Source organism: Macaca fascicularis, chromosome 1 (genome assembly GCF_037993035.2).
Source record: "Macaca fascicularis isolate 582-1 chromosome 1, T2T-MFA8v1.1".
NCBI lineage: Eukaryota > Metazoa > Chordata > Mammalia > Primates > Cercopithecidae > Macaca > Macaca fascicularis.
Window position 1 is genome coordinate 194,696,695 of NC_088375.1, and position 23,640 is coordinate 194,720,334.

General features: G+C 41.0%; 1 protein-coding gene and 1 non-coding gene across 5 annotated transcripts in view; both read right to left on the reverse strand.

The window, feature by feature from the left end:
• The window catches only part of RLF (RLF zinc finger), an 80,861-nt gene that overhangs the window by 53,265 nt on the left and 3,956 nt on the right, over window positions 1-23,640 (reverse strand). The gene's annotated exons all lie outside the window — the stretch shown is intronic.
• On the reverse strand, window positions 10,402-10,508 carry LOC123570846 (U6 spliceosomal RNA). Its single transcript, XR_006695059.1, has one exon. It is a non-coding gene; the product is annotated as a U6 spliceosomal RNA (small nuclear RNA).

A 23,640-nucleotide genomic window follows, 5' to 3' on the forward strand; every position in this document is an offset into this window, starting at 1 on the left:
TATGAGTTCTGGTAACTGACTGTTAGCATCATCTTGATTACTTTAAAATTTAAAAAAGAGAGAAACAACTTACAAGGAAATATACCTTAGACCATTATACCATATAAAGTAGAAGTTCTCTTAATATATTGCATTATCTGATCTTTGCATACCTGAATCACTATAGTCAGTTGAGCTATTTTTAGTATACCCACCTACTCAATTAAGTGTCTTGCTACTTTGTCACAGTCACTTTAGATAAATGCGCTTCTGTAATTTCAGAAGAGCATCATGTCATCACTTAATCAAATCCCTAATTTTAATAAAATAAAAAAAATGAGTAGCATTATAAACTGACTCCTAAGCAATCCTGCTTCCCAGCTGAATTAGTAGAGAGAGAATGCAGAATGGGTGTCTGTTATATAATAAGATTTCACCTAATCTCCCTTAAGAAATTTATTAAAATCAGCCAGGCACTGTGGCTTACGCTTGCAATCCCAGCACTTCGGGAGGCCGAGGCGGGTGGATCACGAAGTCAAGAGATCGAGACCATCCTGGCCAACATGGGTGAAACCCCGTCTCTAAAAATACAAAAATTAGCTGGGCGTGGTGCTGTGCACTTGTAGTCCTAGCTACTTGGGAGGCTGAGGCAGGAGAATCACTTGAACCTGGGAGGCGGAGGTTGCAGTGAGGCAGTGAGCCAAGATCGCGCCACTGCACTCCAGTCTGGCAACAGAGTGAGACTCTGTCTCAAAAAAAATAAATAAATAATAATAATCATTAAAATCTATGTTACAAAAAAATTCTGGTTTAGGTCAATAAGTTACTTACTGTCTGCATTGGCTAATCTAAGAATTAAGGAGTTTCAATAATTTGTATTTAGTGCCAGATTTTATGTTCCTTAAAGTCAGACATTATGTCTTATCAATCTTTATAGCCCTACCACTCCTCTACCCACTACCACCCCCACAGGACATTCTCAAGTCTCACTAAATGTCTGCTGAATACATTCACCATTTTATTCATTTGACAAATATTTTTCAATAGATTATCACACATGAAGTGCTAGATGCGGTGGGGGCGGGCAGACATGTGGCCTATCCTCACAGAGCTTTCAGAATGAGTCAATACAACATGATGGCTAAAACCACACATGCAAATTAACCAACTGCTAACTAAAGTATGCAAAGAGAAGGACAGAGTGCATACAGATGGGGTTAGTCTTTCCACAATCCACCTGTCCACTTAGAATGCTCTTGCCACCAATCTAATAGCTTCTGACAGACATTCCACTAGGACTTATAGAAGTTACACAATTTCAAAGATTCAATACTCTGAGGAACTTCCAGTTTGCTCTATACTAATTTACACTTTTTATATTCCTAAATCTTTACCCCCTCATGTGTTGGTTCAAATTAAGTAGTGAGATCTCTTATACCCATTATAAGCATACTCCGGGTATGTGAAGAATGGCTGGAATAATCAATCTTCATTATCACCCTTTTTTTTATTTTTTAATTTTTTTGAGATAGAGTCTCACTATATCACTGCTGGTGATCCTCCCACTTCACCCTCCCAAGTAGCTGGGACTACAGGCATGAACCACTGTGGCTGGCCAGGCTTTTTTTTTTTTTTTAAATGAAGTCTCACTCTGTTGCCCAGGTTGGGGTGCAGTGGTGCAATCTCGGCTCACTGCAACTTTCACCTCCCAGATTCAAGCGGATCCTTCCACCTCAGGCTCCCAAGTAGCTGGGATTAGAACTGTGGGTCACCAGGTCCGGTTAATTTTTCTGTTTTTAGTAGAGACGGGGTTCACACCATGTTGGCCAGGCTGGTCTCGAACTCTTGACCTCAAGTGACCCGCCTGCCTTGGCCTCCCAAAATGCTGGGGTAACTACAGGTAAGAGCCACCTCATACCCAGCCTTTGTTTTTTTGTTTTTTTGTTTTTGCTTTTTTTTGAGTCGGTATCTTGCTCTGTCGGCCCAGGCTGGAGTGCAGTGGTGCGATCTCGGGCTCATTGCAAGCTCCACCTCCCGGGTTCACATCATTCTCCTGCCTCAGCCTCCCAAGTAGCTGGGACTACAGGCGCCCGCCACCACGCCTGGCTAAATTTTTTTTTTTTTTTTTGTATTTTTAGTAGAGACGGGGTTTCACTGTGTTAGCCAGGATGGTCTCAATCTCCTGACCTCGTGATCCACCCGCCTTAGCCTCCCAAAGTGCTGGGATTACAGGCGTGAGCCACCGCGCCCAGCTTTTTTTTTTTTTTTTTTTGAGACGGAGTCTCGCTCTGTCGCCCAGGCTGCAGTGCAGTGGACGGATCTCAGCTCACTGCAAGCTCCGCCTCCCGGGTTTACGCCATTCTCCTGCCTCAGCCTCCTGAGTAGCTGGGACTACAGGCGCCCGCCACGTCGCCCGGCTAGTTTTTTGTATTTTTTAGTAGAGACGGGGTTTCACCGTGTTAGCCAGGATGGTCTCGATCTCCTGACCTCGTGATCCGCCCGTCTCGGCCTCCCAAAGTGCTGGGATTACGGGCTTGAGCCACCGCGCCTGGCCTTTCTTTTTTTTTTTAATGCAAGATTGGGTTGAATTACAGCCATCCAAATAAAAGGATGGCTGTAATCCTTTCAACCCAATCTTGCATTTAAAAAACTGGACTAGGCGAGGTGGCTCCCGCCTGTAATCCCAGCATTTTGGGAGGCCGAGGCAGGTGGATCACTTGAGATCAGGAGTTGGGACCAGCCTGGTAAACATGGTGAAACCCCATCTCTACTAAAAATACAAAAATTAGCCAGGTATGGTGGCACATGCCTGTAGTCCCAGCTACTTGGGAAGCTGAGGCTGGAGAATTGCTTGAACCCAGCCAGCATTCAGTGGTACAATCACAGCTCACCGTAACCTCAAACTCCTAGGCTCAAGTGATCCTCTCTCCCAACCACCTCAACCTCCTGATTAGCTAGGACTGGAGAAGAGCATCACCATGCCCAGCCAATTAAAAGAAAATTTTTTTGTAGGGACAGGATCTCTTTGTTGCCCAGTCTGGTCTCAAATTCCTGGCCTCAAGTGATCCTCCCACCTTGGCCTCTCAAAGTGCTGTGATTACAGGTGTGAGCCACTGTACCTAGCCATGGTCTCTTATTTTTCTTTAGGAACTGAAATCACAATTGGAGAAAAGGGGCAATAAATGACAAAGATGACCTCCTAAAGTTCATTCTACAGTGACCAAATTAATGGTCTCTCTCTTTTGTTTCAGTATATTCACTTATTCCACAAATACCTACTATTTTGTAGCAGTACTGTGCTGGAAAGTAAGGATGGAGACTCTATTCCTGCCCTTGAAAGGCTATGATATATACTAAGAGGTCAGATATATATGTAAAAAATTAGCTCACTTAGACACCATATTTGACTATTCTAAACTTTCTTATTGAGGTGCTCTCATTCACATCCCAAGCAGATTACCCTCAAATTACTCCCTCAAGTCCTTGCTATATACCTCAACTGCCTATTACGTATTTCCATCTGGATGTCCTATTCAAATCTCAAACTCAGCATGTCCAAAACCAAACATCTTCCCCAGCAAATATGCTCTTCCTCCTATGTTCCATCTGCCTCTTTCAGTAGCCAGAGCTAAAAAACTATCTTTGAAACCACCACACTAAAGTTTGTTGATTCTATCTCAGAAATACATTTGTCTCCTGTCCCTATGCTTTATCTCTGTAGCCATTCACCTAAACCAGGTCCCCAATATCCCTCATCTAGACTACTACATTGGCTCACTTCTCCAGGCTAAATAACCTCCAGTTCTGTAAATGTGTTATGTCACAGTATGTCTGTACACTGAAAACATTAATGTCCAAGGGGAAAATGACTAGAAGAAATTAACTAAAATGCTTACATGGTTAGCACTGAGGTAGCAGGAATATGAGTAATTTTTGTCATCTTTATACTTTTCTAAACTTCTCAAATTTTCTTTAATAAGCATAACTGCATTTTTTTTTTTTTTTTTTTTTTTTTTTTTTTTTTTTTTGAGACGGAGTCTTGCTCTGTCACCCAGGCTGGAGTGCAGTGGCCGGATCTCAGCTCACTGCAAGCTCCTCCTCTCGGGTTCGCGCAATTCTCCTGCCTCAGCCTCCCGAGTAGCTGGGACTACAGGCACCCGCCACCTCGCCCGGCTAGTTTTTTGTATTTTTTTTTTTAGTAGAGACGGGGTTTCACCGTATTAGCCAGGATGGTCTCGATCTCCTGACCTCATGATCCGCCCGTCTCGGCCTCCCAAAGTGCTGGGATTACAGGCTTGAGCCACCGCGCCCGGCCGCATAACTGCATTTTTAAAGCAAAAAAAATCTCCCCTCACCCTCAATTCTATCTATATTTCTCACTACATGGTTTCAAGGAGCTTGGCAGCATTCTGACTATTCTCTGAAACTATCAAGAAAGGAGAATTTCTTTCAGGATGGTCACATTTAATGTAAAGAATACATTCCAATTTAAATCTCACATAGTTCAGGATTAACTTTCCTAATGAAACAAATACAGTTATATTTACTGAGCACATAGTATGGATTAGGCACTTCCTAAGAGCTTTACAGGCCACTAATTTAATACGCACAACTCCATGAGCTAGGTGATTTATTATCAGCCCATTTTAAAAATGAGGAGCCACTGTCAAGTTGTCTTTTGGGGATTTTTTTTTTTTCCTTAATGAGGAAACAGATTGAATTATTTGGCCAAAGTCATCCAATAGGTAAGTGTTGGATTCAGGATTCGAACTAGAGCCATCTGGCTCCTCAGCCCACACTTAATCACCATGCTTTATGCCTTTTCACAATTCAACTATTTTAAGTGTGCTTTTAAATTCTGCCCCCTCACCCCCCAGCATCAGCTTTAATATTCTGCAGCAAGTTGTGTCATGGTCATTATTTGGCCTTCTTCCCGAGTTTACAACATCTAACTTCCATTTTAAAGTGACTGCTTCTGGGGAATGTTTTCAAGCAATGGCACTGACAGATATCCTGTACTTCAGAATGCTGGTGGGTCACAAAAAAACTGACAAAAGATAGCTAGTGTTCATTTTCAAAGCTGTATGTCCTATGGCAATAGGAAGTTACATGTTTTCTAATAGAGAGGGGTTTGAATTATTTCAAATTTTGCACATAAAGCAAGAAACCTTGATTTAAATTTCTCCACTTGTGAAACTCCCAGGAAATTATACATTTCAGTAAAATGTGACTGCACTACAAGAGATAGACTTCCAGGAGAGGGCAGCACTTGAGATGGATCTCTGAAGTATGAGCAACAGGGACGGGAACAGGAGGACTCCAAAGAGAGAACTTTAAAGAAGTCAGAAAAGATGAATAGACAACTAGATGACTAGAACAGATGGGAGTAAATGGTGAAGACTTAAATGTCAGTAATGAGGATGCACCTCTTGATGGAGGTTTCCCATCAAGAGACTAAGCTGAGAGTGACATGAAATGAAATGGAGAGAGAACAGCTGGCTGCTTACAACCAGGAAGTTAAGTGGCTAGAGTAAATTAAACCCCCTAAGTCTTTAACATATGCTGCTACTATGCCCCCTGCCTCATTTTCTATATTGGTTATAGGTGGTTTTTTTTAAAGCCAGAGATATGACTTTTACTCTATCTATCTATACTTTTTTCCATCCATCCTGATTAAATTTCACCAGATTCAGTCCATCAATCTCAGCCTACTAAGATTATTTTTAGATACCGATTCTGCCACAGGATTTAACTATGCTTTCTAGTTTCATTTCATTTTTAATTTTTAAAAATGCCTTTTGCTGTTCTGTCATAAAAATAACATAGCATTGTTAAATACATATGCAAAAATAAAAATTTAATAACCCATAATACCACTATCCAGAAACAGACCACTATTAACAGGCAATACATTAAGCTTGAGGAGTTTTTTTTATTATTTTTTTGGAGACGGAGTCTCCCTCTGTCACCAGGCTGGAGTGCAGGGGCATGATCTGCGCTCACTGCAACCTCCGCCTCCCAGGTTCAAGCGATTCTCCTGCCTCAGCCTCCTGAGTAGCTGGGATTACAGGTGCCCACCACCATGCCTGGCTAATTTTTTTGTATTTTTAGTAGAGAAGGGGTTTCACCATGTTGGCCAGGATGGTCTCGCTCTCTTGACCTCGTGATCACTGCAACCTCCGCCTTCCGGGTTCAAGCGATTCTCCTGCCTTAGCCTCCCAAAGTGCTGGGATTATAGGCATAAGCCACCATGCCGGCTGCTTGAGGGTTTTTTTAATGCCTAAACCAAATATTTTAATAGAATCATGCTATATGTCTTTCCATTTGTTGTAAAGTTTTCTTCAATGTCAGTGTTTTTATGGTTGCACAACTTGTGTGTGAGTATATTTTATTACCCAATTATTTATGGACATAATGGCTTCTAACTTTGCAGTATTATATATAATATTAAGATGAACACCCCTAAACACTAAAATGAGCACCCCTATATCTAATTTCTCTCATGCATCCATGACAATGTTCTTATAATAATGTCCTATAAATGGAATTGCTGGGTGCATAATTTTTAAGGCTTTACATAGTGTCAAATTCTGCTCCGGAAAATTTGTTCCAATGTACATTCCTATTATTGGTGTTAAAAGGTGACAGACTGAGGAGCTGTAACAATTATTAGATATTATAATTGTAATATAACTTTTGAGGATCAGCTTACTAGAAGAAATACAATACTTTATTCAATTTACATTCTTTTCATCACTGTGGCAGTTCAAGAAAATTTTTCATATATTCCTTTAATAATCTAAACACCTAATTACTGCAGAGTAATCCATAAAAGACACATAGACCAATGCAATCTAATAGAAAGCCAAGAAATAAATCCAGGAATAAATCCTTGTATATGTGGTCAAATGAAAATGATTTTCACCTAGGGTGCCAAGACCATTCAATGGGAAAAAGACAGTGTGCTTCACTTCGCTTTTCTTTTCAGATGGAGTCTTGTACTGCTGGTCAGGCTGGAGTGCGCAGTGGTGCCATCTCGGCTCAACGCAACCTCCACTTCCCAGGTTTAAGCGATTCTCCTGTCTCATTCTCCCAAGTACCTGGGACTACAGGCACAAGCCACCACACCTGGCTAATTTTTGTATTTTTAGTAGAGATGGGGTTTCGCCACATTGGTCAGGTTGGTCTCAAACGCCTGACCTCAAGTAATCCATCTGCCTTGGCCTCCCAAAGTGCTGGAATTACAGGCGTGAGCCACTGCACCCGGGTGAAGACAGCCTTTTCATTCAACAATGTTAGGAAAACCAAATATTCATATGCAATAGACTGAAGCTGGACCTTACCTTACACCATTTACATAAACCAACTTGAAATGGATCAAAGATCTAAACATATGAACTAAAATGATAAAACTTTAGGAGAAAACATAGATAAATAGCTTCATTACATTGGATTTGGCAATTATTTCTTGACTATGACACCAAAAGCACAAGCAACACAAGTAAAAATAGATAAACTGGACTTCATCAAAATTAAAACTTCTGTGCATCAAAGGACACTCTCAAGAGAGTAAAAAGGCAACCCGTAAAATGGAAGAAAATACAGCAAATCATATATCTGTCAATGGATTAATATCTAAACACATAAAGACCTCCTGAAACTCAACAACAAAAAACAAGCCAATTAAAAATTGTGCAGAAGACTTGAAAAGACATTTCTCCAAGGAAGATGTACAAATGGCCAATAAGCACATGAAAAGATGTGAAACACCACTAATTAGGGAAATCCAAATCAAAACCATGAGATACGACTTCACACCCATTAGGATGACTATTATCTAAAATAAAAGAGGTCAGGCCGAGTGGCTCACACCTGTAATCCCAGCACTTTGGGAAGCCAAAGCAGGTTGATCACTTGCGGTCAGGAGCTCGAGACCAGTCTGGCCAACATGGTGAAACCCTGTCTCTACTGAAAAAAAAAAAAAAATTAGCCAGAAATGGTGGTGGGCGTCTGTAATCCCAGCCACTCAGGAGGCTGAGGCAGAGGAATCGCTTGATTCCGGGAGGCAGAGATTGCAATAAGTGAAGATCGTGCAACTGCACTCCAGCCTGGGTGACAGAGCAAGACCCGGTCTCAAAAAAAGAAAAGTAAAGAACAGAACAAGTGTTAGCAAGGGTATGGAGAAACAGGAAACTCTGTGCATTGCTGATAGAAAAGTAAAATGGTGCAGTGGTTTGGAAAATGGTATGGTGGTTCCTCCAAAAATTAAACAGAAATACCATATGATCCAACAATTTCATTTCAGTGTACATATCCCAAAGAAGTGACAGCAGGATCTTGAAGAGGTATTTGTACACATGTGTTCATAGCAGCATTATTTACAATAGCCAAAAGGAGGAAGAAACCCAAATGTTCGTGAACAGATTAACAAAAGTGATATATCCATAAAATGAAGTATCATTCAGTCTTAAAGGGGAAGAAAATTCTGACACATGATACAACATGATGTATCTTGAGGACGCTATATTAAGTGAAATTTGGCAGTCACAACAAGACAAATACTGTACAATTTCACTTATATGAGGTACCTAGGAATAGTCAAATTCATAGAGACAGATGGTAGAATGATGGTTGCCAGAAGGTGAAGAAAAAAGGGAATGGGGAGTTAGTATTTAATGGGTACGTAGTTTCACTTTGGGAAGATGACAAAGTTCTGGAGATGGATGGAGGTAATGGTTGCACAACAATGTGAATGTACTTAATGCCACTAAGTTGTACACTCAAAAATGGTTAAGATGGCAAATTCTATGTTATGTATACTTTCCCACAATAAAAGTACCAAAAAAAAGAGTTAACTTTAAGTCTAGAGATTTTAGATTAGAAATTTTCAAGAAACTGAAGTGGATGAGCATGCAAAAGGAAGACGATGGGGGCCGGGGATGAGGAGGATAAATTCAAACTATCCTCCATTTCTGCATTAGCGAGCCATTATTACTAAAAGGACTGATTTACAATACTTCTTAAGTCTGGAGATTGTAAAGTTCAAACTTTATCGTGCTGGGTAAAAGTATTACAATTCTGAGGTAGTTGTGTAACAACAGAGGGAAATAACAAGCATTCTGGCGACAGTTTCAAATCTCTGCCCCATCAATTACCAGATAACCTCTCTGAGTCTCATTTTCTGAAATCAGTCAACTGAAATTGACTACCCGTTTTGTACCGGCATCCTACAAAATAGCTCTTTAAAATATGGTGGTAAAGGCTGAGTAGGGTGGCTCACGCCTGTAATAGCAGCACTTTGGGAGGCCCAGGCTGGTGGATCACCTGAAGTCAGAGGTTCGAGACCAGCCTGGCCAACACTGCGAAACCGTGTCTCTCTTAAAAATACAAAAATTAGCTGGGTGTGGCGGCACAGGCCTGTAGTCCCAATTACTCAGGAAGTTGAGGCAGTATAATCACTTGAACCCAGGATGTGGAGGCTGCAGTGAGCTGAGATTACACCAGTGCTCTCCAGCCTGGACGACAGAGCGAGACTCCATCTCAAAAAAAAAAAAAAAAAAAAGGTGGTAAGGCTGGTACCAGTGGCTCATGCCTGGAATCCCAGCACTTTGGGAGGCCAAGGTGGGAGGACTGCTTGAGCTCAGGAGTTTGAGACCGGCCTGGGCTAAATATATCAAACCCTCATCTCTGCGGGGGGAGGGGGGGACACACAAAACAAAAAAGACCATAGCAAGATCCCACCTCTCAAAAACAAAACAAAACAAAACAAAAAAAAAAACACCAAAGACAGCTTTGGGTTCAAACTATTTTTTCAAAACAGTGGTAAAATACATATAAAATTTACTATCTGAACAATTTTTAGGTATATATTTCTGTGGTATTAAGTATTCACATTGTACATTGCTGTGCTGCCACTCTAACATCTACCCACCCAACTCCTGTCATCTTACAAAGCTGAAACTCTGAACTTACTAAAAAGCAACCCCCCCCCTCCCCTCCCTCTAGCCCTTGGAAACCACTATTCTATTTCCTGTCTCTATGTGCTATATAGCTTTCATGGTATATTATATTTTGTTTGAAAACGCAACATAAGAGTGTGGTATTGGCATCAGAGTAGACAAACAGATCAATGAAATAGAAGAGAATTCAGAATGAGACTCACACATGCATAGCTGACTAATTTTCAGTAAGGTGCAAAGGCAATTCAGTGAAGAAAGGATAGGTTTTCAATAAATGGTACTGCAACTTTTTAAAAAAATCACTCATATATATAGCTATAAATATACCTATATAACACTCATATATATCTATAGATATATATATGAGTGTTTTTATTTTTTGTGTGTGTGAGCCAAAGATTTATCTGTTCATTTACTGCATTTGAAGTACTCTTCGATGACATCCTTGGCCTGAGACTCCCTGAAAAATATAGAATGCTTCAAAAATCTGCAAGTCATCCTTGCACAGGGGCCAAGCTAATCTTCTCTGTATCATTTCAATTTTAGCGTATGTGCTGCCGAAGCAAGCATGAGTGATTTTTCCATCCATCCCTCACACCATATATAAAAATTAACTCCAAATCAATCATAGACTTAAATGTAAAACCTAAAACTATGCAATCTCCAGAAGAAAACAGCAGAACTTCTCTGTGATCTTGGATTAGACAGATTTCTTAGATATAACAGGAAAAACACAATTTATCAATATTAAGAATTTATGTTCTTAGAAATACACTGTTGACCGGCGCGGTGGCTCATGCCTGTAATCCCAACACTTTGGGATCATGAGACTATCCTGGCTAATGCCATGAAACACTGTCTCTACTAAAAATACAAAAAAAAACCCCACAAAAAATTAGCGAGGCATGGTAGCGGGCACCTGTAGTCCCACCTACTCAGGAGGCTGAGGCAGGAGAATGGTGTGACCCCAGGAGGCGGAGCTTGCAGTGAGCTGAGATCATGCCACTGCACTCCAGCCTGGGTGACAGAGTAACACTCTGTCTCAAAAAAAAAAAAAAAAAAAGAAAGAAATACACTGTTAAGGCCGGTTGTGGTGGCTCACACCTATAATCCCAGCAAGGGCAGATCACTTGAGGTCAGAAGTTCAAGACCAGCCTGGCCAACATGGCGAAACACTGTCTCATCTAAAAATACAAAAATTAGCCAGGTGTGGTTGCGGGCACCTGTTCCCAGGCTACTCAGGAGTCTGAGGCAGGACAATCACTTGAACCCGGGAGGCGGAGGCTACAGTGAGTTAAGGTCACGCCATTGCACTCCAGCCTGGGAGACAAAGTGAGACTCGGTCTCAAAAAAAAAATTAATTAATTAAAAATAAATAAATAAGAAATACACTGTTAAGAGAATAATAAAAAGAGAGAAGGCACAACCTAGGGAGAAAATATTTGCAAAAGCATATATCAGAAACACAAACACAACACCTCTCAAAATTCAACAATAAGAAAACAATTATTTTTCAATGGCAAAGATTTGGACACTTCATCAAAGATATAAAGATGGCAAACATATGAAAAGACATGCGACATAAGTCATTAGAGCCAGGCGCAGTGGCTCACGCCTGTAACCCCAGCATTTTGGAAGGCCAAGGCAGGAGGATCGTTTGAGACCAAAAGTTCAAGACTAACCTGGGCAACATGGCAAAATCCCACCATTACAAAAAGTACAAAAAAATTAGCCAGGTGTGGTGACACAAGCCTGTGGTCCCAGCGATTTGGGAGGCTGTAGTAGGAGAATCACCTGAGCCTTGCAGGCAGAGGCTGCAGTGAGCCGAGATCACACCACTGCAGCCTGGGTGACAGAGTAAGACCCTGTCTCAAAATTTTAAAAAGCCATTAGGGAAATGCAAATTAGAATCACAATGAACTAACAGTAATTTTAGAGTGGCTAAAATGAAAATCACTGGCCACACCAAGTGTTAGTGAGGAGGTAGAAAACTAGAACGCTCACACACCGTTGATGTGAATGTAAAATAATACAACTACTCTGGAAAACCTGTCATGTGACCCAGTCATTCCACCTAGGTATTTACCCAAAAGAAAAGAAAAAGCATCTGTCCACACAAAGACTTCCACACAAAATGTTCGTAACAGCTTTATCTGTAGTAGTCAAAAACTGGAAACAATTCAAATGTCTATCAGTAAATAAACAAATCATGATATATCCATACAATGAATACTCATCAATAAAATAACTGCTGATATATAAAAGATGAATGAATTTCAATAATTATACAGATAGAAGCCAAAAAAGAGACCATATGATTATAGTATTTATATAAAATTCTTAAAAATGCAATCTAATTTATAGAGACAGCAAATCAGTAGTTAAGTGGGGATGGGAGGGTATGATACAGGAGGAGGGTAAGAAAGGGAATACAAAGCGGTAGGAAGAAACGTCTAGGGATGATGGATACAATCATAATCTTGATGGTTTCATGGATATTAAGATACTACAAAGCTCACCAAATTGTACTTTTTTTTTTCTTTTGAGACGGAGTCTTGTTCTGTCACCCAGGCTGGAGTGCAGTGGCACAATTCTGCTCACTGCAACCTCCACTTCCCGGGTTCAAGAGATTCTCCTGCCTCAGCCTCCCAAATAGAATGAGAATTATTATTATTTTGAGTCGGAGTCTCATTCTGTCGCCCAGGCTGGAATGCAATGGCTCGATCTCAGCTCACTGCAACCTCCACCTCCCGGGTTCAAGCAATTCTCCTGCCTCAGCCTCCCAAGTAGCTGGGATTACAGGCACCTGCCACCACGCCCAGCTAATTTTTGTGTTTTTAGTAGAGACAGGGTTTCACCATATTGGCCAGGCCGGTCTCAAATTTCCTGACCTCATGATCTGCCTGCCTCGGCCTCCCAAAGTGCTGGGATTACAGGCGTGAGCCACCGTGCCTGGCCAGAATGAGAATTTTAAGTGAAATCTCTTTAAGTTCAAATATACATATATGTTCTCCATTTCACATGACAAAAAAACACAAGATTGATCCAAATGTGATGTTTTATGCACATTTACTGTTAGAATTTTATGACATCGTCTGCTCTAGATTTAACTCCTCCCCGCCACCCGACAACAGAACAGAGTCTTGGTTCTCCTGTTCAGGCTGGAATGCAGTGGCACAAACACAGCTCACTGTAACCTCAAACTTTTCAGCTTAAGGGATTTCCTGCCTCAGCCTCCCAAATAGCTAGGACACCACAATGCCCAACTAACTTTTAAAAAGTTTTTGTAGAGACAGGGTCTCACTACATTGCCCAGTCTTGGTCTTGAACTCCTGGCTTCAAGAGATCCTCCCGCCTTGGCCTCCCGAAGCACTGGGATTACAGGTGTGAGCCACTGTGCTTGGCCCCTTGATTTAACATTTTCATTGACAATGTCCTTTAAAGACTGAAATCAAGATTGCACTACGAAGAAAAAACCAAATAAAGAAAGCGAGCATAACTAATGCAACACTTTCAGTTCTAATCAGTAGTTTCCACTGGGATGGGCATTTATTCTAGAGGGGCAAATGATAATCCATCAGGGAGAAGGAATATAATATTAATACTTATATTCAAATGAGTTTTAAAAAATCTCATCCCTTTTATGTATGTCTGTGTCTGTTTTATACAATATATAGGTATGGTACAAATAAAACATACTTTTAAAAGATATTAATTTATTTTGATAAGAATATACAAGACAAATATTTGGAGATGATTTAGAAAATAAATCTTATATAGCAAACATTTTTCAATAGAGTTATATAATTTTGGAGTAGAATCAAACCTTAAAGAGTATCTCATTTAAGGAGCAATATGAGGCCCCCCAAATAACAAGCTGACTTGCTCCAAGGTCATACATCCATTTGGTGGCACTCTATTTGAAAACATATAAAGGTCACTTTTTTTGTTTGTTTTTTTTTGAGACAGAGTCTCACTCCTGTCACCTAGGCTGGAGTGCACTGGTACAATCTTGGCCCACTGCAACCTCTGCCACCCGCGTTCAAGCGATTCTCCTGCCTCAGCCTCCAGAGTAGCTGGGATTACAGGTGCCTGCCACTGTGCCTGGCTAATTTTTGTAGTTTTAGGAGAGACGGGGTTTCACCATCTTGGCCAGGCTGGTCTTAAACTCCTGACCTCCTGATTCACCCACCTCAGCCTCCCAAAGTGCTGGGATTACAGGCGTGAGCCATCATGCCCGGCCAGGTCACAGTATTTTTTACAGTTAGCTAATGGAAAGCACTGCAGTCTTTCCAGTTATTCAGCTATGACTTAGTCTTCCAGAGTTTAGAAGCATTGATTATAAGAGATCAATAAATGACTACACTGACAAACCTCTTACAAAGCCACCATCAATCACAAAAGTGTATCACACATTCCAATGGCTTCAGGTTAGGCTACAGCTCTAATTATAATTCTTTGGACACGTTCTGCTTCATGAGAACTTCAAAGAGATCTAAAATCTCAAGATTACATGATCAGCCTGGCACAGTAGCTCATGCCTGTAATCCCAGCACTTCGGAAGGCCAAGGTGGGCGGATCACTTGAGGCCACAAGTTTGAGATCAGCCTGGCCAACATGGCGAAACCCCATCTCTACTAAAAATACAAAAAATTAGCTGGGCATGGTGGCGCACGCCTGTAATCCCAGCTACTCGAGAGGTTGAGGCAGGAGAATCCCTTGAACTCAGGAGGTAGATGATGCGGTAAGCCGAGATCACACCATTGCACTCCAGCTTAATCAATAACAGCAAAACTCTGCCTCAAAAAACAACAACAACAAAAAAAAACTGAATATTATTAAAAATGCAAATTAGTGTAACGATCTGATAATTTTTTCCTATTAGATTGTCAAATATTAATAAGTTTAACAATACAAGCATTAGCAAGGATTTAGTAAAACGGGGACTCCCAAACACTACTGGCAGAAATACATATTCAACTTTTTGTAGGCAAGTATCCATCAAAACTTAAACATTCTCTTAATCCAGTAATTTCTTTTTTTGAGTCAGTGTCTCACTCTGTTGCCCAGGATAGAGTACAGGCAAGTATCCATCAAAACTTAAACATCCTGTTTAATCCAGTCATTTTTGTTTTTGAGTCGGCATCTCGCTCTGTCGCCCAGGATAGAGTGCAGTGACGCAATCTTGGCTCACTGTAATCTCTGCCTCCCGGGTTCAACCAATTCTCTTGCCTCAGCCTCCAGAGTAGCTGGGACTACCGGCTAATTTTTGTATTTTTAGTAGACACAGAGTTTCCCCATGTTGGCCAGGCTGGTCTCGAACTCCAGAGCTCAGGTGATCCACCCGCCTTGGCCTCCCAAAGTGTTGGGACTACAGGTGTGAGCCGCCGCACCCAGCCTAATCCAGTAATTTCAATTCCAGATTTATGTTATAGATAGAAATAACCAGCACTTAATTTTATTTTATTTATTTATTTTTTTGAGACAGTGTCTCGCTCTGTTGCCCATGATAGAGTACAGGCAAGTATCCATCAAAACTTAAACATCCTGTTTAATCCAGTCATTTTTGTTTTTGAGTTGGCATCTCGCTCTGTCGCCCAGGATAGAGCGGTCGCCCAGGATAGAGCGATCGCCCAGGATAGAGCGATCTCTGTCGCCCAGGATAGACTGTTGCGATCTCGGCTCACTGCAACCTCCGTCTCCTGGGTTCACACCATTCTCCTGCCTCAGCCTCCTGAGTAGCTGGGACTCCAGGCACCCGCCACCACGCCCGGCTAAGTTTTTTTTTTATTTTTAGTAGAGACGGGGTTTCAATGTGTTAGCCAGGGTGGTCTCGATCTCCTGACCTTGCAGCACTTAATATTTAACTAAGTTCATGGGACACTTTATAATAACAAAATAACACAAATGTTTAAATTATGGTGTATGCTTAAAATGTACTGATAAAGAAAAGGGTCAACATATCAAATTAAAAAATAAATTGCAAAAGAGTAAGTATTTGTGTTTTGAAGGACACAAGAGACTGTTAACAGTCATTTCCTCTGGGAAGCGACTGGAAAGATTGTGGGCAGAAGGAAAGAGGCTTTTACTTTTCCTTAAACCCTCCGTACTGTATTTTTTGCCTCAAAAAGTGCTTTTATAGTTTAAAAAAAATTTTTTTTTAGTTAAGAGTGTTGAAGGTGTTGCTACCTGTAGAATTTAAAATCAATGCAGTTTCTGATGGAATACTATGCATTTATTTCTTAATTACAGTAAGTCTACACATATTCTACATGAAAAGATGTCTACAATAATGAAATAAGCAGGTTTTAGTATATAAGCTTGAAACAATTTTTTCTAAATATAGTACATATATATGTACACATCATATAGAAAAATTCTATAGATATACATTCCTAAATTGTTAACAATGGTCTACCTAGGAAAAGGTAGTACTGGAGTACATAAAAGTGTGTGTGACAGGAGCTTTTACTTCTTATTCTCCCCTTTGATACTGTTCTTATTTTTAACAATTAGAATGTATGCATGAGTTGTTTGCACAATTAGAAATTGTAATATTTATATAAACACATATTCTATACGTGTTTTTCCAAAAATCTGATAAATACACCAAGCTATTGAGTGACTTTATATGGTACTGTCACTATCTAATTCATCTATTTGTAAATCTTGTTTTAAGTTTCTGGAATGAGCACCCACTAGTTTTGAGTCGCAAAAACTAAAATATTTATGTTTGCTTTATTACTTTAGGATACCTTATATATATTTTAAACATATATCTGAAAAAAGCAAAGATGATGAAATGGAATCACAACAATATGCCTATTTTGTAAAATTATATATCATAAAAATACAATTCCCAAGCAAGGATATACATTTTATCATATGCGATAATAATTCTTTTTTTTTTTTTTTTTTTTTTTTTGAGACGGAGTCTCACGCTGTTGCCCAGGCTGGAGTGCAGTGGCGCGATCTCGGCTCACTGCAAGCTCCGCCTCCCGGGTTCCCGCCATTCTCCTGCCTCAGCCTCCTGAGTAGCTGGGACTACAGGCGCCCGCCACCGCGCCCGGCTAATTTTTTGTATTTTTAGTAGAGACGGGGTTTCACTGTGGTCTCGATCTCCTGACCTTGTGATCCGCCCGCCTCGGCCTCCCAAAGTGCTGGGATTACAGGCTTGAGCCACCGCGCCCGGCCTGCGATAATAATTCTTACAACAAATGTCCACATTATTAAGAAATTGTGCTGGCTAATATGACATATTCAGGTTATTTCCTTGGTAGTAAGAATACCAAGAAATCAGGCTGGGAGTGGTGGCTCACATCCCTAATCCCAGTGCCTTGGGAGGCTGAGGTGGGAGGATCACTTAAGGCCTCAAGTTCAAGACCAGCCTGGGCAATACAGTAAGACCCTGTCTCTACGAAAATTATTTTTAAAGTAGCTGGGCACTATGTCATGCACCTGCAGTCCTAGATATTTGAGAAGCTGGGGTGGGAGGATCACTTGAGCCTAAGAGTTTGAGGTTACACTAAGTTAAGATTGTACCACTGCATTCCAGCCTGAGCAAGGGAGTAAGATCCTGTCTCTAAACTGAAACAAACAAACAAAAAAACAACTATCAAATCAAATGTCAGCACCATAAGCTGCTAGATCCAAATAATAATAATATTGACAAGAATAGCACTCAAAAAGACAGTAATCAGAGTCAGCACAAAAGTGGGGAGAAATAAACAAATACATTAGTAATCCCAGCCTAACTATGTTGCAGCAATATAGGTAAACCTATAAGAATAAATCTTGACTCAAGATATGTCTGAAATATAACTCATTCTCAACTTTCTCCAAATTATAACACACTAAAATATTTTTCATATGTAACAATACACATAATTTAATCCCTGAAAAACCTTCAGAGGAGAAATTTTTTCATAAAAAGCTCAGTCAGAGTCAGCCAGTTTTACAAATAAATTTTAGCAAGTAGGCTAATGCACAAATACAGAATCCGCAAATAGTGAGAACCAACTGTATATTCAAAGAACTGAAGGAAACATGCCTAAAGAATTAAAGAAGGCCAGGCGAGTTGGCACACACCTGTAATCCCAGCAATTTGGGAGGCTGAGGAGGGAGGATCACAAGCTCAGCAGTTTGAAACCAGCTTGGGCAACATGGCGAAACCCTGTCTCTACAAAATACAAAAATTAACAGGGCGTGGTGGCGCGCCTGTGGTCCCAGCTACTAGAGAGGCTAGGTTGGGATGACTGCCTAAGCCTGGGAGGTTGAGGCTAACAAGGCTACAGTGAGCTGTGATTGCACCACTGCACTCCAACCTGAGCAACACAGCAAGACCCTGTCTCAAAAAAAACAAAGAACAAAAAAAAGCTCAGAATCACGTTTTAGGCTAAAACTAAATAATTAAAAGTCAGTGACAGGCGGAAAGACAAGGCAATCATCTCTTCACCTCTGCACTCTGCTTTATTATAGTAAAAAAAAATGTGACTCTTGAGCTGACAAAGGCTTCAGAATATGGCAAAATGTTCTAGACCTGGTAAGTTTGGCAAATGCTGCACAATACCTAATGTCTCTCTTGGAAATTCACAATGTATTTTAACATTTAAAACGCTTATCCCATGGCCGGGCATGGTGGCTCACGCCTATAATCCCAGCACTTTGGAAGGGTGAGGCGGGTGGATCACCTGAGGTCAGGAGTTCAAGACCAGCCTGGCCAACATGATGAAACCCTATCTCTACTAAAAATACAAACAGCCAGGTGTGGTGGTGAGCATCCGTAATCCCAGCTACATAGGAGGCTGAGGCAGGAGAATCGCTTGAACCTGGGAGGCAGAGGTTGCAGTGAGCCGAGATCACGTCACTGCACTCCAGCATGGGCAACAAGAGCGAAATTTCAACTCAAAAAAAAAAAAAAAAAAAAAAAAAAAGCTTATCCCAACTTACATGAACATAGAACCCTTATTTCAAGAAGCACTTATTAATAAATATATCACATGGAGTGAAACACAGTTTAGGAAATTCTGATGCAAGAAAAAAGAACACAGGCTCTAGAGTCTAAAGAACTCACCACCACTTACCAGCTGTGTGATCCTGGGAAAGTTACTTAACTTCTCTGGACCTGTTTTCTATCTGTAAAATGAAAATCACACTACCTACCTGAGGGCTTGGCACACAAAAAGATCCTCAATAAATTATTTAGGCCCTCAAATTTTTCATGTACTGGATTGTATGTTGGCCTTGTGCCAGCAATGAAAGTTTTATTATATAAATTTCTATTTATGTTAAAACATATTATTATTATTATTTTTAAAATGGAGTTTTGCTCTTGTTGCCCAGGATGGAGTACAATGGCACAATCTCTGCTCACTGCAACCTCTGCCTCCCAGGTTCAAGTGATTCTCCTGCCTCAGCCTCCCAAGTAGCTGGGGTTACAGGTGCCTGCCAAAACATCCGGCTAATTTTTTCTATTTTTAGTAGAGACGGGGTTTCACCATGTTGGCCAGGCTGGTCTCGAACTCCTGACCTCAGGTGATCCACCTGCCTTGGCCTCCCAAAGTGCTGGTATTACAGGCGTGAGCCACCGTGCATGGCCAAAACATATTATTTATACAAAATTTAATGCATTTTATATGAAATATTTTATTATATAATAAAAATGAGGCTCTACTCTTAGTTGATCAAGATTCAAAAAACAATAAGGTGTGGTCCCTGCTGGGAAGCAGGATAAACTGGTTGACAAAAAAATGTCTCTTTCTCTCTTGGCAGGCACAGTGGCTCACGCCTGTAATCCCAGCACTTTGGGAGGCCGAGGTGGGCAGATCACTTGAGTCCAGAAGTTCGAGACCAGCCTGGCCAACATGGCAAAACCCCATCTCTATTAAAAACACAAAAATTAGCTGGGCGTGGTGGCAAGCACCTGTAGTCCCAGCCACTCTAGAGACTGAGGCACGAGAATTGCTTGAACCCAGGAGGCGGAGGTTGCAGTGGGCTGAGATCTTACCACTGCACTCCAGCCTGGGCAACACAGAAAGACTCTGTCACAAACAAACAAACAAACAAACAAACAAGTATCTTTCTATCTATTTATTTATTTATTGAGACAAGGTCTCACTCTGTCGCCCAAGCTGGAGTAGAGTGGCGCGAATATGGCTTACTGCAGCCTCAACCTCCTGGGCTCAAGTGATCCTCCTGCCTCAGCCTCCTGAGTAGCTGGGATCACAGGTATGCATTACCACAACTGGCTAATTTTAAAATTTTTTGGGCCGGGCGCGGTGGCTCAAGCCTGTAATCCCAGCACTTTGGGAGGCCGAGGCGGGTGGATCACGAGGTCAGGAGATCGAGACCATCCTGGCTAACATGGTGAAACCCCGTCTCTACTAAAAATACAAAAAACTAGCCGGGCGTGGTGGCGGGCGCCTGTAGTCCCAGCTACTCGGAGGCTGAGGCAGGAGAATGGCGTGAACCTGGGAGGCGGAGCTTGCAGTGAGCCGAGATCGCGCCACTGCACTCCAGCCTGGGTGACACAGCGCGAGACTCCGTCTCAAAAAAAAAAAAAAAAAAAAATTTTTTGGAGAGACAAGGTCTCACCATGTTGCCCAGGCTGGTCTTGAACTCTGGGGCTCAGGGGATCCTCTCGCCTTGGTCTCCCAAAGTGCTGGCGGGGATTACAGGCGTGAGCCACCACAGCTGGCCAAATGTCCCTATTTCTTGATAAAGACAGTTAAGACTTGCTTGTTACTCTCAAAAATAAGAGTGGGAGATACAGGAAAGGGAGGAGATAAAGATGAACAAGCATTTAGTGAGTACCCACTAAGTTTTAGAGACTAGGCACTAGGTAAATAAAAGCCAACATCTTCATAGCACTTACATCCCAGTTGGGGAGACTGATATACAAGATCAGCAGTGATCTGAAGGAAAATAAAGTAGTACTTAAAGAGGTGAAAGGCAATGGGGAAGTGCTATTTTAGATAAGACAGTCAAGGAAGGTCACTAGGAAAGGTGACAAGCGTCTAGACCTGAATGAAAATAAAACACGTTTTAGTCTTTGCAGCCTTGCAGTAAGTTGTACTTTCTATTCAGTTTTTGTCAACACTATTCAAAAGAGTATGATCCACGGAAGAAACAGAAACCACTAGAGGTCACAGTACACAGTAAGAGACAAGACGGTACCACAGCAAATGACAGCACCCGAAGTTTTCACTGCTCCACGGGTCATATTTATACTATGTTTTTGTCATGTGCATTACAAAGCTAGCTTCTGCTATGGAGAACTACTTGTCATGTAGTTTCTATTTAAATATCACTAAAAAGAAGGCAGTACAAGAAGAGAAGCTAGTGCATTAAAAACTTATTGAAATATATGAGAGAGGTAAGGCTCAAGAGCCTTCATGGCCATCAACCTCAAGGTAAGCAGACTGATTATTCCCATCTTGGCATCTCCAAACTATTGTCCTGTTAGGTGGCTAAATCTTCCTCAATACTAGGCCTCTCATTTTCTCTTTCCATCAATGCTATTCCTCACTGCACACATGTAAATGTGTACATTATTATATGAATGTAGGCTTAGGGTGATAAGTAATGTCTCCAAGAAATGGCCAAAAGCTCCTATCCTGTTCCTTTATAGTAACTTCTTTGTTTTAAATTATACTTTAAGTTCTAGCATACATGTGCACAACATGCAGGTTTGTTATGTATGTATACATGTGCCATGTTGGTGTGCTGCACCCATTAACTCATCATTTACATTAGGTATATCTCCTAATGCTATCCCTTCCCTCACTCCCCACCCCACGATAGGCCCCAGTGTGTGATGTTCCCCACCCTGCATCCAAGTGTTCTCATTGTTCAATTCCCACCTAAGAGTAAGAACATGCGGTGTTTGCTTTTCTGTCCTTGTGACAGTTTGCTCAGAATGATGGTTTCCAGCTTCATCCATGCCCCTACAAAGACATGAACTCATCCTTTTTTATGGCTGCATAGTATTCCATGGTGTATATGTGCCACATTTTCTTAAGCCAGTCTATCACTGATGGACATCTGGGTTGGTTCCAAGTCTTTGCTATTGTGAATAGTGCCGCAATAAACATATGTGTGCATGTGTCTTTATAGCAGTATGATTTATTATCCTGTGGGTATATACCCAATAATGGGATGGTTGGGTCAAATGGTATTTCTAGTTCTACATCCTTGAGGAATTGCCACATAATGTCTTCCACAATGGTTGAACTAGCTTACAGTCCTACCAACAGTGTAAAAGTGTTCCTATTTCTCCACATCCTCTCCCTTTATAGTAATTTCTTATGGTAAATTTGTTTTTTACATAATAGATTTTACATTAGGTGTTCCCCCTAAAGTACTGTTTTTTAAGTGTGTATCTCATGTGTGTATCATGAAGTCCCTACAATACAATCCATTTAACAAATCAGTTTTGTGTGACAGGCATTGTACTAATTGCTAGGTACTAAGTATACAAAAAAAAATAAATAAACAAGATCCCTGCTCTTGTTGATTTATAAGTCAATACAAAAGACAAACATGGAACAAATATTTAGGCACCACGTTTATGTACTGGAAGCTAATAGAATACATTGGAGAAAGAACCACCTAATTCTGCCTGCTGAAATCAGAAAAAGCTTCTGAAAGACCCTAATATTTGAGCCAGGTCTTGAAGGATAAATAGGTAGATAGGGAAAGGAAGACCCTGGGTTACTGAGGCAGAGTGAGAAATGGACACAGTAGTGAAGGTGGGATCAAACCAACTTTTTAAATGAGGCTGGAAAAATGGGAGTTGGTGGTTCGGATTCCAAAAGGCTTTGTATACCAAGCTAATAAGTTTGAACTTTATCTTGCCTTTGGGGGGAAAAAAATTTGAGGCATTTTAGAGAATAAAGTGACTAACAAGATTATATTTATAATTTAGAAAGAACACAAAGATGAACTGCAGATAATGTCAGTCAGAAAACAAGAGATTAGTGAAGAGGTGGCTGCAATAGGAGAAAACCTGAAAGAAGACAGTGACAGCAATAAAATTAAGAATTAAAACTATAGGTATATACAAAGTGTCAAGGAAAAAAAAAATCCCCCCTGGCCGGGCGCGGTGGCTCAAGCCTGTAATCCCAGCACTTTGGGAGGCCGAGACGGGCGGATCACGAGGTCAGGAGATCGAGACCATCCTGGCTAACACAATGAAACCCCGTCTCTACTAAAAATACAAAAAAATTAGCCGGGCGTGGTGGCGGCACCTGTAGTCCCAGCTACTCGGGAGGCTGAGGCAGGAGAATGGCGGGAACCCGGGAGGCGGAGCTTGCAGTGAGCCGAGATCGCGCCACTGCACTCCAGCCTGGGCGACAGAGCGAGACTCGGCCTCAAAAAAAAAAAAAAAAAAAAAAAAGAATTTAAAAAAAAAAAAAAAAAAGAAAAAAAGAAAAAAAAAATCCCAAACAAATAAGAGGAAATCTACCTGGTGAATCAGGAAAAGCTTCACAGAAGGGATGACATTTATACTGGGCCCTAAAGAAGAAAAATCTCCCATGCAGAAAATGAGAGAACCTCACAATGAAAGGGAAAGGCATGGCCTGAGATCTTGTTAACGTAGTTAATACGTTTATTGGATCTTGAAAAGTCAAATGAAAATTAAAATCATCTTTCCCAAAATAATGTGCTTGGAAAGATACAGACAAAATTTTAATCACAGGAA